Here is a 19,720-nt window from a genome sequence, read left to right on the forward strand (position 1 = left end):
GCCTGCCTCCAAGCGGGCCGCTCAGAGGCCAAGGTTTCCCACCTGTTGAGGTCCACTCCTAAGGCCTTCAGATCCCTCTTGCAGATGTCCTTGTATCGCAGCTGTGGTCTACCTGTAGGGCACTTTCCTTGCACGAGTTCTCCATAGAGAAGATCCTTTGGGATCCGGCCATCATCCATTCTCACGACATGGCCGAGCCAACGCAGGCATCCCTGTTTCAGCAGTGCAGTGCATACAGTGCATAGGAGTCACCACTACCATCAGTATTGAGGGTTCAGGGTTGGCTCAACCAGGTGGGCCCGGCACAACCACCCCTTGATGCCATCCTTGCCCACAGCCCTTGTGTACAAAGCCTGCCAATCATCTTCTATCTTTGCCTGCATTTTTCAAAAACCCAAACATGCCAATGGTAAAGCTGAGCCTTCCATCACAGATACAAGCTGCCACTACAAACAAGTGAAAAAGCAAGTGGAGAGTGGCATCCTGAACTGTACTTTGTGCCCATGACAGAGTGTTCAGAGATGACTGCTTCACTGCAGACTTCAATCCACACTGATAAGAAAGATCAGCTAAGAGGCAAAATGGCTAGCCAGCCACATGGCACAGGGTCACATGAATTGGCCTGACATGGGCCCTTTTTGAATCTATGACACCATAGGGAATTTTTGAGTTTGCAGGATGAAACTAAGCATCAGAATACAGTATTTTTTACTTTGATTGGCTCTGCGCACCATGTTCTCTGAGCTTGCTCAAGCCATCAGGTGTTCACAGGCATGAATTATACATTCCCCTATCACCTGTAAACACCTGCCTTTTAAAAGCCACGTCAGACTCATTTCAGGGTGTTCCCAGGTGACATCAACAAGTCAAACTACAGGAAGCTACTGATTATAGCAAGAGAAAGGAAACAGCATGCTCAAGATATATCAGACATTGACAATGGCATCCCTGCCATTCTTACTATACACTGTTCTAAGACAGTCTCTTCTCATAGCCAATATTCATATTTATATATTCACTTTGGTCGGAAAGTTCAATGGTTTACTTAGCATCCACAGTCAAGAGGAAGAAGCAGAAATCAACATCAAGGATGCTCGTACTGTTTTCTGACACAAGAGCACAGATCTACTGGAAATGTCTAGATTACGGAGTTCAGAGTGGATGCGCTAGCAGGCTTTTAGGCTTTTTTGTGGTCCTGAGCAACAGTGGTTACAATTCCTTAGACAAGTTACTGCTGTTTAAAGAAACTGAACTGAGTTTCACGAGCAGGGTTCACTCTGCTGTATCTAGCAAGAAAGTACTGTATTTCCATGTGCAACTACTCAATGAAAATCCCTTCTAAGCAGACAGGACCATGTTGCAAATTTATTTATTTATTATTTATTACTGCATATATATACCACCTTCCTCATAGATTCAAGGCAGATTACATAGGCAGGCTGATCTTAAACCCCATTTATCAATGCACAATACAGTGCAACGTGGGTATTTGTGAACACGTTACATACAACCTGCAAACACTTTCACATACGTATTGCCAATTTCCTTAACACTTCACATGGTTACATTAGAAGCAAAATATGGGCAACAGAAAGTGATGAGATATGAGAGGAATGAGACAACAAACCCCACTAAGCCTTGAAGTTCCCTGGTGACCTTGAGCTTCAAGGCTTATTCCTCTGCCTATTCCTAAGTGGGAGAGAGAACTTTCTACACCGCTCTGAACTCCTTGGAATTCAGGCAGGCCAGAACTGTAACTAATGAACACCTAACTAGTGAACAATCCTAAACCAATTTGCTTGGAAGTAAATGACACTGAGATTACATGTAGGAAAACGGAAGCATAGGGCTGATAAATTGTTCTTTTCCTTTGACTGGCAATACAAAGTAGCTGTCAGAGATCTATCTTAACCAGAATTTTGTTCTTTGGAGACCTCTGGAGAGACAAACAAGAGCTTCAAGTACACAAAGCATGAGTTGTACTTATTGTGCTAATAAGTATTTTTGCAGCTGAAATCTGAAGGACATGGAGAGACATAGCAAACAAGACTGTACTGGACACATTATAGACCCAATCATGACTATTGCATACTTCAGAACCTCTGGATGAACTTTGTTGATGAAAACACTAGACAGAATTAACGAAAACTTTGCTGGTTAGAATAAAAACTGAAAATGCTCCGGTGCAATGCAGTGAACCGCAGGGGTTCCTGCAGGGTACCTGAAGGGGTCAGGTACATGGCTTTCATGTTCAAATCATGACCCAGCAATAAAATATGCTGACAGTGCAATCCTAGGCACATGTACGCAGAAATAAGCTCCACTGAGCTGAATGAGACTCAGGGCCCAATCCGATTCAACTTTCCAGCACTGATGCAGCCAAGCCATCAGGGTGAGAACAGCATCCTGCAGTTGGGGGGGGGGCAATCATAGAGGCCTCCTCAAATAAAGGGAACTTCCCTTACCTCGGGACTGAATTGCGGCTGTATCGGTGCTGGAAAGTTGGATGGAACTGGGCCCGTTCTCTAGGTAAATGCGTACAGGACAGCAGCTTGAATAGCCTTGGTTCAGTCAAGGCTTGGTTCAGTCATTTGATCAGTTTCTTACCATTATATTCTGCCTCCTTCCATCAAGGTAGTTCTCAGTCTAACAAATCCCACTGGTTTGAATTTCACTGAAATAAGTATTCTAAACACTGAAAAATGCCCTAGACGTAATGATATTGTTAAATGACAGAGGTGTGTGAAGATATGAAATTCAACAAAGAAAAATGTATAACATGCCACATAAGGACACTGGTACAAAATAGGGGATAACTAGATTAGGATACATTCAAAACAGGCTTCCTTCACTACAACTCTTTATATTTTGATTTGTTGTTTACCAAATGGTTCCTACAGCATATTAATGCTTCCTCCTCTCAGAATCACGCGCTCAGGTTATTTATTAGAACCTCCATAGTGCTTAACAGGCACAAATGCAGCCATGAACACCTACATACAACAATAATTTTAACACCATGTGCAGAAAAGGGGAAGGAGAAGAATCTTGAAAGTGACACATCTACAGGAATATAAAGTAGTAAGTGCAGTTACTCAAGACCAGAAATGAAACCTCTCCTTTCCCCTTAAAGAGGAGAAAGAAACAGAATAATGAAGTGCCTGTGGTATGAATGAGTACCCCAAATCATATGTTTTTAAAGAGAAAAAGGGCTCCGATGGTTAAAGAAGCAGGTGGTGTGGCGAGGGACACTGCATGATGTTTATCCAAAGTTAAGCAGACACTGCATGAAAGTTAGTACTGCTTTAACAAGGAACTGATTGCCCAGTCCTTCCCCCCCACCATTGGCACCAATGTAGCCGCCCTGACAGAGAGTGTGCTGTATCCAATGGTGGGGAGGGGGGCAATCAGACAGCCAGCAGGAGGCAAATAAAAATATTTTTAGTTACCCCCCCCCCCAGTAGGCTGCCTGATCACCTATGGGTCTCCTCGGACCTACACTAGCCAGTCTGAGGTGAGAAAAGGGGCCTGGGATAGGGAATAGGATCTGGTGGACATTGGTGTCACCGAGACCCTCCCCCTCCCTGTCCAGAAACACCCCCTCCCTTACTCTCTCCTTTCTGCCCATGACACTTCTCCTCCATCAATGGACCAGCACTAGCAGAAGCTTCAGGGGCTGCTCTGCTGTTCATTTGTGGTAGTGGTCTCCAAACTGTGACCTGAGTTCCACTGGAATAACCATGGCATTGGTACACCATGGCATTGATGAAGACTTACTGTTCTAACCCGCAGCCAGCCTTTCTTTGCACTGGATCATTGCTCCATGGAGCCACTTCCCCAGAAGGCTCTGCACCCCAATTTCCCATGGAAGCAGCTCCCCAGCGTGAGGCTCTGCAAAGATCCAGTGCAAAGAAAGGTGGCTGTAGGGTGGAATGGTAAGGCTTCGCCACCACGACACCATGCCCCAAATGATTATTCTGGTGCATCGGATCCAGCCCACAGGCCCGCGTTTGGAGGTGCCAGATCAAGAAGAACATGACAGCAGCTCAGAGTTCGCACTGCTGTGAAGGGCCATGTGCTGCAAGAAAGCTAGTGTTGGCAGTACAAGGCCCTGATAGGACTGGGGCCTAACAGCCCAATCAAGCGCAAATCCCCCCCCCCACTCTGATGCAGCAGCACTAGTACAGCTTGCACTGCATCCCACAGGGAGAATTTAGTAGGCAGGAAGTCTTCTCAAGGTAAGTGGACATTTGTCCCCTTGCCCTGGGGTAAGCCCCAGCTGTCATTATGGGGCAACTCAGGCCTGCGCCAGCAATACCACTAGTGTGACATTTTCAGGTACAGATCACACAAAACGGAGTGGCTTGGACATAGCCGCGAAATAAGACCTGCGGAGCTCACCCATGATTGTAGCCGGAACTCAGATCAACAGTGTGACTTGTGGTACAGGCTAAGTTTAAGGCATACTAGCAAAAGCATTGTCACTAAGGCAAAAGAAATAGCTGTACTGCTGCTCTGAGCACTGGTTTGGCCCACCCCAGTAGACATGACAGCTGCTCCTGACAGCAGGTCCATATGGCAGAAATTCAGGCTCTTCTGAAACAGCCTGAGCCACATAAGGGCAGTGTCACAAACCTAGGGGGGTTTGGGTTGCTCAGATTTCTTGATTCTCAAACCCTAAAGCCCTCAAGGCCCCTCTGCTTAGTAGTACTGCCACCACCCTGTATGTGCCAGTGCCTTAGTCCAGGGACACTGAGACCCTCTAGGCTTAATTCTATCCCTTGCAGGCACTGAGCTCTTTATCCAATTAGAGCTTCAGTCCTCAAGTTACTAGACCTCAATCAGCACTTGGTAGCTTGCTGAACGGCTAGGCAGGATTCTGAACCCTTGTCCCCAACAGGCAATGAAACAACTTAGTAAAAGAGATTTTAGTTTATTAAGTACATATGGTTACATAAAGTTACAGTAAGGCAGCAAATGCTAGAGGTATAAACATCTAGGAGACATAGCAGCATAAAATAATAAAGCAAGCTGGCTATCTCTATTAATCCCTATCGCTCACATGGTTCAGCTTCTCTTGTAGATCTTGTAGCTCCAGGCTACCTGTGAGGCCAGATGCCCAGGGTGGACAATTGGAGCTCACAAGCGTGCAGGCTGTTGCACCCAAAAACGCTGTCCAAGAAGGACCCGGACACACCCCTTGGGCCTCATTATTATACTTCTCATGCTAATAGTACTGAGGTGACTTCATATTTATTTAGACTGTCCAATCAGAAACTTTTGAGGAGAGAACCTTCTTAAAGTTGGCCTGGTTGCTAGCCCCTCATAGTTCTTTACCCCTCCCAACTAGAGATCCATAGCAGCATTCCATCACACTTGATCAGGCACCTCTCCATCTACTGAAGTGTTAAACATTCCAATGGGTTGTAATTCTTGTTGTCTGTCCTTTCTGGCCAGCAAAGGAGAGACAACAATCTTTTTGTTTGTTTACTCACATTCTTGCAGTTAGGAACTGCTAACCACTTCTCCGTTACTGACTTAGTTTGGTTCAGGCTTCACATGCTAACCTAGGCCTAACATGTACATATTCATGACAGCCAGCACCAGCTAAAGCTGCACAAACACAAAGATGTGCCTGAATGTGGGCGCAACTGATACCACTCCTGCCACAAGCCTTCAGCTGCAAGAAGAGAAACCTATGAATTTATGAAGAGAAACCTATGAATAGGCTATGATCAGGAAATGCTCTGCAAGGCTTGTGGGCATGGCCTGCTCTTCTTTGTAACACTGAGGAGTATTCTTCCCAGCCTGCTTCCTACCCCCAACAATTATGTCTGAGAAATCCAGAATTCACTCTTTCAACATCATACCTAACCGGCAAGTAACCCTAACAGGAAAGAACATTTGGACCACTGGCAAACCAAACCTAACTAACTTTCCAGCACTGATGCAGTGGTGCCAACGGGGTGCGCATTACGTCGTGCAGGGGAGGGGGCAGTCACAGAAGCCTCCTCAAGGCAACACCTCATAGCTGCATTGAGGTTTTATCAGCACTGGAAAGTTGGACTAACAGGGCTGGGCTGTTTTATGTGGAACTACCTAGCCCCAGGAAGTATCACCTCCCATCACAATTTTGCCAGGAATGAAGCAGCACAAAAAGGAATGAGCTGAACTGCTTTTACTGAAGTAGTACAAAAAGGAATGGATATGATAAGCTACTCAGGGCTTGTTCACAAGTTGCCAAATTTCAGCTGGAAGTTACACATATATCAGTCATTACGGAACACGTGGTGATTCTACATACGTGTAGAATAATGTTACCCATTACAGTCTACAAGTGAGAACCGCACACTTGCCATGCAGGAATGTGGTAACATACGAAGCACAGATCTATAATTTGCAGCCTCCCACAGTATCTCTGCAGTGCAGTCTGGTGATCTTGGTACTAATTTTAAAGTCAGTGGAAAATACCATTCCCTAGCATTTGCTGCTCTACAGTGTGCAAACCATGAATCTTGAACCACAAGCTGAAAACATGAGTTCAGATCTGGAGCTCCAATACAGACTAAACAGATGGTATGTAGCTATTAAACTTCCATACTAAACTTTCCATATCCTATAATGGAATAAGAGCAAAAAGAAAGAATAAGAACATCTATCGTGCGCTATTGTGAAGTGATTACATGTTTTCATGAGGATCATGAAACACATGAGAAGGCTACGTGCATTTATTTCATCCTGTGTTTGCCATGTAAACCCGTTATGGAAAGCTGAGGTCAGGCATGGCTCATCACAATGCATTACCATGGTATACATGTGATAAAACACATATACATGTAACCATCTCACACATTACAGAGGTCACAACAAAAACATGTGGTTGGTTCACTGCTTCTATATAACGGCCCTCAGTATGCAAAGGGTACAAGAGTCACATATATCAACCACCCCAGATGTAACCTTCAGGGCCCTGCAAGACCATGAGGCTGATGAGGCAGTCAGATTGGCAAGAGGTGCCCACTTCCACTCTTTTATTTGTCTCCACTGCTTGTCTTTCTCCTCCCACTCTCTCAGTTGGCAAAGGAGGTGGAAAAGGGGGCAGAGCAGAAGAGGAAGTGTGGTGGAGTGAAGAATGGTGGGCTAGAGAGCATCAGAGACGCTCTATCTCATCACTCTCTTCTTCTCCATACTTCTGCTTCTGCTCTGTTCCTCTCTCTCTCTTTTCTAACCCAGGAGTAGAATGAGCAGATGGCACATCATTGGGGGGGGGGGGGTCAGCATTTGACACCGCACCTCAGGCAGCAGAGGAGGCTTTGGGTTGACCCTGATAAGATAGCACAGTTCATTCCATAACTATGTTTACTACGACTACAAAAACCAATGTTCCTCCACCACAATCTCTAACAAACTCAGGGAATTATAAGATGCAGTCAGCTTTCGACACACACATACTACTGCTTCAAAATCACATCAAGCACTCCCATTTATGCCACAGCAGCTTACAACAACTAAAATAATAATGGACAAAAACAAACCTACAGATCCAAACACCACATATTCCTGCAGGGAGCCTAGTTAGAGACAATCAACAGAAAGCAAGAAATACTATTAGTGCCATTCACAAACACAGTGGTTAACAAAGAATGAGAGGACAGATCCCTGCCCTGTGGTGCTAACAATCTAGGTACTGATGTAAGGGAAACCGCAGAGGAAGAGGAGACAGGAATGAGAAGGGGAAAATGTGTGAGAACTAACAGACAATAAACACAAGGAGAGCGTTGCATGCCTGTGGCAAGGAGGAAGGAAAGCGCACAGTCCTTTGTAAACACAGATCTGTACTAGGGAGATTCTGAGGGGTTAGGACACAAATGGAGAGGGCATTGTTGCTCAGGAAGGAGCAACTGAATTTACACATTTTCTTTACCTATATACATATCATTTACTGATATTTTTAGCTCATCCCAAGGCTCAGAGTAGATCACATATTTTTCAACAACACAGGTATACACAACTTCTTATTCTTATTATTCACAGCCTATACTGGGCTGGTTATAGTCCATCATCATCATTATCATCAACAATATTTCTATATTGCTTTTTAACAAAAATAATTCCCAAAACGATTTACATAGCTAAATAAATGGTTCCCTATCCCCAAAGGGCTCACAATCTAAAAACTGATGCAGAAGAGATGCCATCAAAACAGCCCCTGCAAAAGACGCTGAGCTGAAAGGGTGAAGAGGGACAGCCAGATGACAGCTTTGGAAATAGCAATTATCTCTTCCCCTTTGCCACTGCAGCTCAGTGTGAAGAAACAAAAACTTGAGAATTGCTCTAATAGGACTGCTACTGATAAAGAATCCACGCACAGGTATATATGATGCAGGGTGCTCTTTGACCACATTCAGATAAAGCAATGACGGGGACTATTTGAGCAGTTACATGATACTCAGTTCTGTGACAGGGACACTATCAGTTACAAGAGGCGAAAGGTAGCGTGTCTTTCACTGACAAAGGAACCCTTTTTCGTTCTAGCCTCTGAGCATCTCCCAGCAACAGAATCTACTGGACCAACTCACAGGCTCACACCTAGCAGTGAGACACAGATCATTCTGATGCAATGTTTCCATACAGCATGTGCGTGGAGGAGGCCAGGAGCAGCAACTGTTACTGGAATTGGTCTCTGATGAACGTCAGTTCTGGGTGAAGAAGGGATGGGATGAGTAATAGACAAGGCCGGTTGACACATTATGCTTAACCCAAGGCTGGCCATGGATGCCACCGGTTCCCAGGGCTGCCTGTCATCCTGTATCCGAACCACCCAGAGGTCCACAGCGGAGACGTGTGGTGAGTGGGGAAGCAAGTGAGGCAGGTGAGACAGTGCCTCCCCACCGGAGTTCTTTGACAAGTGCTGTTGCTGAGTGAGATGCTTAGCCCAAGCCTGGTCATGGATGCCACAGGTCCCCAGGGCTGCCTGTCATCCTGTATCCGAATCACCCACAGCAGGTCCACAGCAGGGAAGTGTGGTGGGTGGGGAGGCAGGTGAAGCAGAGCCCCCCCCCCCCACTGGAGCCCTTAGAAAAGCACTGCCACTGAGTGAGGTGCCCAAGCACCCACAACTCATGGGCTCTGCACGTAGGTTGTGGGTGCTTGGGCACCTCACACGCGCTGGTGCTTTTCAAAGGGCTCCAGTGGGGAGGCTCTGCCTGACCTGCCCCCCACCCACCGCACGTCCCTGGTCCACACAGCTTCAGGCGAGGGTGAGAAGATCAGGGCAAAAGCATGGACTCCTGTCGATGGGCCCAGGGAGCGAGAGTGCCTGGAGCAGGAGGGAGGGAGCGGTGGGATCAGTTGGGGCACGCGGGATTCTCAGGCAGGGCACTGGGGAAAGAGGGACACTCGGGGAGGCTGCGCGCCCGGGTCTTAAGGAAGGATCCAGGCGAAAGCGGGGCACAGTGCCCCCTTGGAGCCCACGCAGCGCGGCGGGTGGGTGGGTGGCGAACTGGGGCGCTGCAGCGGGTCTTCCCTCCTTTGCGGGCGCTTGGGGGACCAGAGGCAACTCAGGTCAAGGGAGCCAGAGGCGTGGGGGGAGAGCTGGGCGTCGGGGCCCCATCGAAGGAGTTTCCACGCGAGACCCCGAAAGAAACACGCTCCTCCTCCTTCTCGGAGGGGGACGGAGCTGAAGCCGGGGGGAGACCTGGTGGAAGGCGCGGGGGAGAGTCCAGGGTGCCCCAATCCCCCCCTTCCCTTCTGCCCCTACCTGTCTCACGATCCCTCCGGCCGCTCCAGCCCCGGTGGCTCCCACTCTCAGCCCCCAGGAGCCGCCGCGGCCCGGAGCTCAGCTCTGCTTCGTCCCGCCCCGTCCCAAGTCACCGCCCTCCCGAAGCCTGCCGTGCCCGGAGCGCCCCCTTCCGCGAGCGAGCGCACTGGGGGCCGGAGTTCGCCTTCCTCCTCCGGCAGCCGGCACCCAGATTGTGCTCAGGGGCGAGGACTGAGCAGACACGTGCAGCGGGGCGAGCCTGCACTTGGACCTTCGCTCTGGCTGCTGTGAGTCGGTGGCGAAGGGAAAGCACTCTGCACGTGCTCAGAGGCACGTTTTTCTACAAGTCACAGAGGCAGCCCGAACCGCCTTCCTTCAGCATCAACACCACCACCTCTTCCAAAATGAACTGGGCGACTGGTCCAAGGAATCTTGCCAGAACCTCCAAAGATTACTATTAGATACACATTTTTTAATCTATTACAAACAAACTACTGTAATGCATTTTCTGTGAAAATAAAACAGGCACACAAACAACACACACACTTATAATTCTGTGACTCAGTATCTAAACAATGCATTCAACTTTCAAAAATAGTATAAATCTACATGAGAATTGAATCCAGCAATATGGTTTATATAGGTTCATAATTTAATAGGAAAAATTGGATTATTATTACTATTATTATTAATTATTATAATTAATTATAATAATAATAATAATAATAATAATAATAATAATAATAATAATAATAATAATAATAATTTTTCACATTTTTATACTGCCCTTCCTCAAAAGAGCTCACACAAAAGAGCTGTGAGGTAGGTGAGGCTGAGAAATAGACTAGAGCCCAAGGGGTGCAATCCTAGCCAACTTTCCAGCACTGACCTAGCTGCATGCAGACCCAAAGTAAGGTCAAGGTGAAGGGAAATATGCCTTTATCCTGAGGAGGCCTTCTTGACTGCCTCCTCACTGCAGGATGCAGTGCATACCACATTGGTACAGCTACGTCAGTGCTGAAAAGTTGGTTAGGGTTGCACCCACAGTTGTACAGGAAGCTTCATGGCTGAGTGGGGATTTGAACCTGGATCTTCCAACACCAGAACCACTACACCATCCTGGCTCTCTCATAAATGGGCTCCAAATATGAACATTAAAAAAAAACAACCCATTACATATGTGATTCCACAGAAGCTGTCAATGTAGCCATTAGTGTAACACACTATGTTTTCTGAAACCATTCCTTAAATGGGGGGCGGGCAGTAGAATTATGCCATTCTGATGCTATTCTGATCTTAAAATTAACCCAATATTATCATCATTTCACTTGGCATGCAGAGTTCTGACTGTGACCTAAACATTTCCAGGGATTTTTGGCTTTTTTGCTTTGCGCACCAAATTCCTCTGCCACCTGTATCAAGCCACTTTTGAATCAGAAGTGCTTTGCTTTATGATATGGAGGGCTGTTGACTGAGTGCCAAAGGCCCCTGGGCATGCAGAATTTGCTGAACCTTTCCAGCTTCTGACTGCAGGAATTGGGTTTTTGTCCTAGCAATTAAATAATGTGGAAGTCAGCCCAGTGGAAACAGTGCTACAGTGGATGTGTGGGGTGGAGGGCAGGGTTTGGGAGCTTTCCCAGTAATGGGGGCTGCCAGGTTCAAATGCCTCCCATTATGTATCACCTGTCAGGATTCAATGAAAACTGAACTGCAATCCTGAACTGCAAATTTGGTGCCAGCTGTGAAAAGGGGTATGCCTGCAAAATGCAGTGTCTTGGCATTCAAGGCCGGGTTACCCACAATGCCAAGTTTGCACAGAACAGAGCCCCTCCTGTAGTCTGTGCAGTTGCTGGAGGCAGCTAAAAGGGAATGGACTGTGTTTTTCTTTTGCTGGACTCCTGCAACATCCTCTGTAGCTCAAAATATAGAAGTTGTTCCTTTGCCACATGAGAAGCGACTGTAAAGGCCTGTTGCCATTTATGGAAAACTTAAGAGAAAGAACACAGAGGCACTTGCGAGCAGGAGGTTTACAAACTTGCAGGCACTCAAATCTGGGATGAATCTATCTCGCATCTGGAAGTCTGAGTGAGAAATCCACCTGATACATAATCTGTGGGTTGAGAGCTATCTAGATTGGCGTTGTGGCTCTCCACAACGTCAAACAGGACTTTTCCAGGCCTTCCTGGAGAGGCCAGGGATTGCCACTGGGCTTTCTGCATGCAACCCGTAGGTTTCACCCCCTCCACCCATATGGTCCCTCCTCCAATGATGGTTGAAATAGATAACACCAGGGCTTTTTTTCTAATGGAACGCGGGGGGATGGAGTTCCGGCACCTTTTTGCAGGGGCCCCTCCCCTTCGGAGGCATTCCAGGAAGGGGGGGAGCAAAACAGAGGCATTTGTTGGGTGGGTGCTGGGGGGTGCAGGGTGGGCGGGTGCCTGGCCCCTGCCTGACCGCACAACGACCCCCTCCTGCCCCATCTCCAAGCTCTCGCCTGAGCCCAGCCCGCCTCCCCTCCCCCCGCGCTCTGCTTCCCCACGCAGCTTCCAAGCCGGTGGAGGGTGTGGGGGACACGCGCCAATGCCGAGGAGGACAGACAGACAGACAGACAGCCAGGGAGACGGGCTGCGGCACCCATGGAACGCCCAGGTACTGGCTTGGCAGAGGAGGAGGGGAAGGAAGCTGGCTGGTGCAGCCCCTGTGCCAATCTGCAGCACGAGCCTAGGCGTGTCTACTCAGAAGTAAGTCTCATTGTGCTCAATGGGGCTTGCTCCAGGGAAAGGGTGCATAGCCTTGCAGCCTGAGAGCCCAAGCCAATGCATGTCTACTCAGAAGTAAGTTCCATTGTGTTCAATGGGCTTACTCCCGGGAAAGTGTCATAGTCTTGCAGCCTGAGTAGACAGGCAGAGGAAGGGCTCTAAGGCTGCAGTCCTCTCCACACTTTCCTGGGAGGAAGCCCCACTGCCTCTAGTGGGACTGACTTCTGAGTAGACAGGCAGAGTAGGGGCTCTGAGGCTGCAGTCCTCTCCACACTTTCCTGGGAGGAAGCCCCACTGCCTCTAATGGGACTGACTTCTGAGGAGACAGCCATAGGCTTTGGCTCTGAGGCTGCAGTCCTCTCCACACCTTCCTGGGAGGAAGCCCCACTGCCTCTAGTGGGACTGACTTCTGAGTAGACAGGCAGAGTAGGGGCTCTGAGGCTGCAGTCCTCTCCACACTTTCCTGGGAGGAAGCCCCACTGCCTCTAATGGGACTGACTTCTGAGGAGACAGCCATAGGCTTTGGCTCTGAGGCTGCAGTCCTCTCCACACCTTCCTGGGAGGAAGCCCCACTGCCTCTAGTGGGACTGACTTCTGAGTAGACAGGCAGAGTAGGGGCTCTGAGGCTGCAGTCCTCTCCACACTTTCCTGGGAGGAAGCCCCACTGCCTCTAATGGGACTGACTTCTGAGGAGACAGCCATAGGCTTTGGCTCTGAGGCTGCAGTCCTCTCCACACCTTCCTGGGAGGAAGCCCCACTGCCTCTAGTGGGACTGACTTCTGAGTAGACAGGCAGAGTAGGGGCTCTGAGGCTGCAGTCCTCTCCACACTTTCCTGGGAGGAAGCCCCACTGCCTCTAATGGGACTGATTTCTGAGTAGACAGGCACAGGATTGGATTCTAAGGCTGCCATCCTATCCACAGTAAGCCCCATCCACTAAAGTGGACTTCTGAGTAGACATGCATAGGATTGGGCTCTTAGGCTGCAATCCTAGGCACTTTCCTGGGAGTAAGCTCCATTGACTAGAATGAGACTTACTTCAAAGTAGACTTACCTAGATTGGGCTCTTAATCCTGGCAGAGATATATATCTGCACCCGTTTTCACGTGCTAAGGGCAGGTGAAAAGGGATTCTACGTGTGTACAATGTGCTATCCAGCCTTGCCAGAGATCCTCCTCATCCTTTCCCCACAAGCATGCCCTCCGCCAGCCAGCGTTTGCAGCTCCTCTCCAGCAATGCACAGCAGCTGCTCAGGGCAGCAGAGAACATACAACTGCATGCCAAGCGCCTTCCCAAAGACACAGAGTATTCTGATACCTGAATTAAACCATATTTAATTGCTACAAGTGCACCTGTACAGTATTTTTCCCCATGTGTAGAAAGTAGCTAGGGGGAAGGGGATGTGCAGATTGACAGCCCAATCCTATGCATGTCTACTCAGAAGTAAGTTCATCTTTAGGGGAGAAGCACATAAAAATATTTTATTTCTCCAATAAAAAATGGTTTACAAACAAACAAACAAACAAACAAACAAACAAATAAAAGATTAACAAGTTGTGAGTTCCTGCACTTTTTTTTTTTTTTTTTTTTTACAAAAAAAGCACTGGATAACACCACCCAGGCACAAGGGAAAGGGGTAACAGATGTTACCACAGACATATGACTCAGGGAACACAGTGCACATGCTGAATTTCTCATTCATGTGTTAATAGCCGAACAAATGTTACACTTGTGTGATGCTGATCCCCCCCCCCCAAATTGAGATAACCTTCTTTTAGGAGAAATATTCTGTGTGAAGCAGCCCAGGGTATTGTCTCTATGGTAATTGGGGTGAACATTTAAGCACAATACACATATTGACTCAGTAGGGGACAAGGTGTTGACAGAAAACGTGAAATGAAGCATATTTTTGTACTCTAACAGTTTAATCTTGTTCACAACAGAAACGTAATGGATGAAGCATGTTTCATTGGCAGAGGTTGTCTTCTCACTTGATATTTCTTGAGCATCTTACCTCAGCACTGATATGAGACAAGGTGCTGAGTTACCAGGCGTAGGCACATCTTCTTTATATATCTTGTTCAGAAGACCGATACATCTTCGCCCATCCTGTGATTTGATCGAGTTCACATTTGAGTGAACTCAGAGGAGTGAAGTAGGGCATCTGCTAACATTAGCCACAGTACTGCCCTGGAGGGTTTGTCCCAAGTCCTGGGTGGAGATCTCTGTCCCAACCCTCATACCAATTCAACCAGTCTTCCTGTTTGGTCCTCTGGTGGTGGGTGATAGGAACTGTAAGGAAAGATTTACTATTGGAAACTCCCTCTGGAGCAATTCATAGTCTCAGATGTTCTCTCTGTTCTCTCCCCCTCCCAATCCAGTCACCCAACATTCTCCAGATTCACTTCAGTGAACCCATGTAACTGGATCATGAATATGGGTGAAGAGCAGCAATGGGCCTTCTTGGAGAAGGCTTGGCCCAAACAGTGGGGTGCCTCTTCTGGAGCTTAGCATCAGAGCAACAACCACTTCCCCCGTTTCTCCTTTTCTGACATCTTCAGCAGGACTCTGGTGAAAGCCATTCCCTTGTGCATGTGAGCTGCAGAGTGTGGCCTGCACTGTTCCTCTACCAGCTTTGGGAATGCTGATGTCAGCACAACTTGAGCTCTTTGCAGCTCTGCACAGAATATCTGACTGGGCTCTGACTTTAACCCAGTTTCTTTTCCATTTGGGTCCCAACCACTAGGCATCACAGCCTCCACCTTGGGAAGGGCACTCAGCTTCTGGCTCTCGTAAGACCTGGGGCTGAATCCTAGGCAGCACACTCTGGCCGTGGATTCCCTTCATGGCACAAAGCCCTGGGGTGGCACCATCAGGACTGGGAACTTCTTCTCCTCCCTCCCACTGGTCATTTCTGAGTTGGACTGGTTTGCTAGTGGGGTTGCTTCCTTAGCCTACTGGCCACTGGAGACTCTCAGTGGGGCAACTCTCTTCATGTGGCTAATGGGTATGTTCGATCCATGTCCCTGCCCAGTCCTTGAGCCTTAAATTCATCTCCACCTTTGTGACAGAGAACAGAAGAACACAAGAGATGACTTCACACTCATACAGTTGTGTTTGAATGGACTCACCAGGCAATACCTGGTTTTATGTACTTGAACTCCTCAATAAGCCATCATGTATGAACTCTTGTTATTCCTCTGTACAAGATAGGTAATTGGGGCAGTTATATGGGGAAGACGGTGCTGAAGAGCAGCCATTCTCAACCTTATTTTGTTTGTTTTTTTGCTCCCCTTAAGAGCACATGTCAGGTTCCAGGGGTGCCCTGTCAAACGTGGAACATGACTATAACATATAACATCATTTATTTTGGTTCCATATGGCTTCCATTGAGAATGGCTGCTGCAGAGTTACAACTTGCTGTGGGAACAAGCCATGTTGTTTCCTTCACTGGTAGACCTGATATATCAGAAATGATATACATTTCTGATATATCAGAAATGAGTACAGTGTGTGCTCATTGTAAATGTTGCTGTTATCTCTCATTTCTTTCAGCCTTTAAAAGATACGTGAAGGACAACAAACCAAGGCAAGGAATTATTGCACAAGAATCCTTTGCAACAGCACTCTGTTGACCCCTCTCCAGAGCTAGCAGGCCACGGATATATGAGACACGGATATATAAAGACACGGATATATGAGAAATACGTGTATAGACCCCACTGATACCTAGTACATATGAGGTTTATATACCCTGTATTGACTGTAACTGAAGATAGATGAGAATAAAATACAAAGGCCTCTTAGAAAATAAAGAGGACATTGTTGCAGTCCAAAGAAGGAATTGGCATCCTGAGCAAATGGTTTAGATGAGTACACTCTGTCTCAAAGAAAACTGAGTTCTAAGATTAATTGTTGAGAGGATCCTTTGTGAACTTGAAGAAAGATGAAACTCTCACATACATCTATAAACCTTCAATTTACTGCAACTGGTTTTAAGTGTTGTGTGTTCAAAAGCAGTGCTGATTGGACTAACTGGACCATCCAGGATTGAGCTGCCGGGTGGACCAAGTCACAAGAGTGGAGATCACTTCTGCAGTTGTAAAATGGCTGCCACTGGCATGAAACAGCGTGCTATCAGTGACCAGTCTGCATGCGCAGCCGCAAGAGGCGGCAGCACTGCAGCTTTGTAGCTGAATTCCACCTTGCCCACTGGAGCCAGTAAGTCAGTGATGAGGGTGAGTGGGGAGAAGGAGAGAGTGGGCTGACTGCAGAAGTAACTGGGTGGGGAGGAGGAAGGAACCAGGTGTGTGTACTGCTCTTCCTTCTCCTTCTGCTCCTTAGATCGGAAATGAAGAGCGGACAAAGAAGAGGAAATGTTGAGGGGAGGAGAGTGCTGAGCTAGAACCCTGGAGAGTGGGAGGAGTAGAGACAGGCACATCATCAAGTAAGTGGGGGCACCATTTGGCATGCTGCCTAGTGTTGGGAGGTCTTGGGCCTCGCCCAGATGTAGAGAGAAGATTCTATAGACACTGTTGCTACTGATAAGGCACTCTGCAGTTTTAAAGTGCTATGTAATTAAAGGTGGTATATAATGGCATATACAAAGGGGAAGCAGAAAGCACTGCTTGCACCAGATTGCTGGGGGTCTCCATGGTGTCCACACCTTCTGGGTGGCACAGCGGGCACTGTCACTGATAGTTCAGGGACTGCTTGGCCAGATGGGCCCCCTGAAAAGCCTGAACCCTTGGCCAGCGTCCAAACTGACAAACCCCTAAAGCCATCCTTAGCAGGTAGAGTCCTAGGTGGGTGAAATGGTTGAACTCAGATGTCTCACCTCCCAGAGGTTTCATATTGTTCTTACCTGAGCCAAAGGAGCAGAATTGGCACCCACTAGTTCAAATACTGGAGGGGACGTCACAAAATGTTTTGATGTTATTTTTGGTTTTGTGTGTGTACTCATGTTTTTTAATGAAAGTGACCCTAACATGCTGGGTTTAGTTTGTTCACACACCAGTAAACTTAAAAGCATCCAATTATAAAGTCCTCCTCTCCAGTGGCCAGAAGAGGGCAACACAGGCTTTCTTTTGTTCTGATACTAAGGAGGAAGAGAACAAGATATCCACAAGTATCCTGCTATCGGAGTGAGATTCTGTTTAATATGCAAAGATTGCTCTCTCTCACGCTCCTATGCACATAAACTCAGCTCCATTGAGTTCAGTGGAACTTACTTCCACATAAATGTGTATAGGAGTTCAGCCTTATGTCTTTACAACCTATTTATAACCATGTAGAATGATAGGGTTACCAGAGAGGGTTACCAGATACAAAGGGGGACAGAGTGCCTATATCTTTAATATGTGTGAATATGTGTATACAATGGTATAGAAGAGGGAATTTTGGTAGGTGCAGCTTTTTAAACTCTTCCATGTTGAGCTGCGCCTCCCAAAATTACGTCTTCTATGCAATGGTTAAAGGCTGAGGTTCTCAAACTGAGGCGTGGTGACACCCCAGCCTGAAGACCTCAGCCTCTGGCCCCTTAAAGGATGGGGAAAGAGGGAAAGCAGCGACTCGATCCCCAGGATCACGTTGCTGCGGGAGCAGTGGGGTCTCTTTCTAATGCCCCTTACCTGCTGCCAGAGTGCAGGGAGCTCTTCAGAGCTTTGCAGGGATCCCCACGGCTTGTTGAAAGTGAAAACAGTGATTGTGGCTCACTTCCGATTTTATGAGCACAACCCAGAAGTGGCTCATGATTGTTAGTTTCACTTTCTACAAGCTGCGGGGAGCCCTGCAGAGCACCGTGGGACTCCCTGCATCCCCCAGACCCCGGCAGCAGGTAAGGGATGTTAGAAAAAGCCCCCTCTGCCCCCGCAGCGGCGTGATTCTGGGGAACCCTGCGAATACTTACTTGGAGCTCAAACTCCAAGAGAGTTTGAGAACCCCTGGTTAAAGCTATAGGTAACACTATCTAATATTTGCCTTTTACGACTCTACATGGTTGTAAATGGTTTGTAGAGTCATAAGGCTGCGATCCTATACACATATACCTGGAAGTAAGTGCCACTGAACTCAAAAGAGCCATAAGGCATGCCCGCAACACCCTGAGCTGAGACAGCACCAGTGCCAACCCAGCACCAGCCAGATGCTTCCCGGAGTTAAGAGCTCTGGGCAGAGTTGAGGGCCTTGGGGAAGGGCGGGGTGGAAGACTTTCCAGGATGGGGGAGGGTGGGGGAAGGTGGGAGGAGGGGAGGAACTGAGGTGGGGGGGCAGAATTGGCAGAGCACTGCTCTGCAAAATAGCCGGCGTAGACTTGAGAAGCCCATCATGGGGCTTGGGGCTTTCCCTGGGGGAGGGGACAAATGTCCCCTTCCCCCAAGGACACCTCTGGCAACTGCCATGGGACTGCAGGATACAGTGGTAGCTGCTTTGGCACTGCTGCACCCGGTGGCAGCGTCACCTTTAGAATTGGGCTGTTACTTCCCAGTAAGTGTGCTTAGAATTGCAGCCTTAGCACATCATACAGGAAATGAAAGGCTGTGCGTGTCATTGGAATAGGGACATGCAGGACAGTTCACTGTCATTACGACTCAGGGCAGTACAAAATGTCCAAGAAACACTTCTTGTCGAGCAGCCTTTTGGAAGGCCTGCAACAAAGCATGAAACTTGTCAGAATAGGAGGCAATGTTCAAACATTGTCTTGCAAAGAGCAAGACCTGAATCCATTAATGCATAATAAACTGGTAGCAGATTTGACATGTCACGCTGCGTATGCACCCAAAGTCACAACTGCAAGATACACGATACGATTTGCATGCAGACACACTCAGTTTCTGATGTTTTCAACCTGTGCTTTCAACTATGAGATGACCATGTATCGATGTTAGTTGTAGCTGCAGGTGACTCTAAGCCTACAAACAGGGTAGCCTATTAAAAGAAAGGCAAATGATAAGTTAAAAACCCTAGGACTAGTTAGGAGAACACAGATCTGAAGGTACTGATGCTTGCCCCACTTCTGAATGAATTTTCTGCCTGCAATTGAATTAAATATGAGACATTTAATAAACAAGGAGGTCTGGACTAATTTCATCCTTGATGGAGTCAGAAGAGGGTGCTGATGCATCTTAGAAAGTTCATCTGCCAGCGTGATTGACATCTCATGTTAAACATGATGCTGCCCACATCCATTTAGCAGAGGCCTGCCT

The 19,720-nt window shown here is 47.6% G+C and overlaps 1 protein-coding gene across 2 annotated transcripts in view; it reads right to left on the minus strand.

The window, feature by feature from the left end:
* The window catches only part of DNMBP (dynamin binding protein), a 64,119-nt gene extending 54,270 nt beyond the window's left edge, over positions 1 to 9,849 (minus strand). For both annotated transcript variants that reach the window (XM_066622152.1, XM_066622151.1), the window contains exon 1: positions 9,761 to 9,849. The gene's annotated coding sequence lies outside the window, so the exon portion shown is untranslated. The remainder of the gene's footprint in view (positions 1 to 9,760) is intronic.
* Positions 9,850 to 19,720: the final 9,871 nt, after the last annotated feature.

This window comes from Tiliqua scincoides, chromosome 3, assembly GCF_035046505.1.
Source record: "Tiliqua scincoides isolate rTilSci1 chromosome 3, rTilSci1.hap2, whole genome shotgun sequence".
In the NCBI taxonomy this organism is placed as follows: Eukaryota; Metazoa; Chordata; class Lepidosauria; order Squamata; family Scincidae; genus Tiliqua; species Tiliqua scincoides.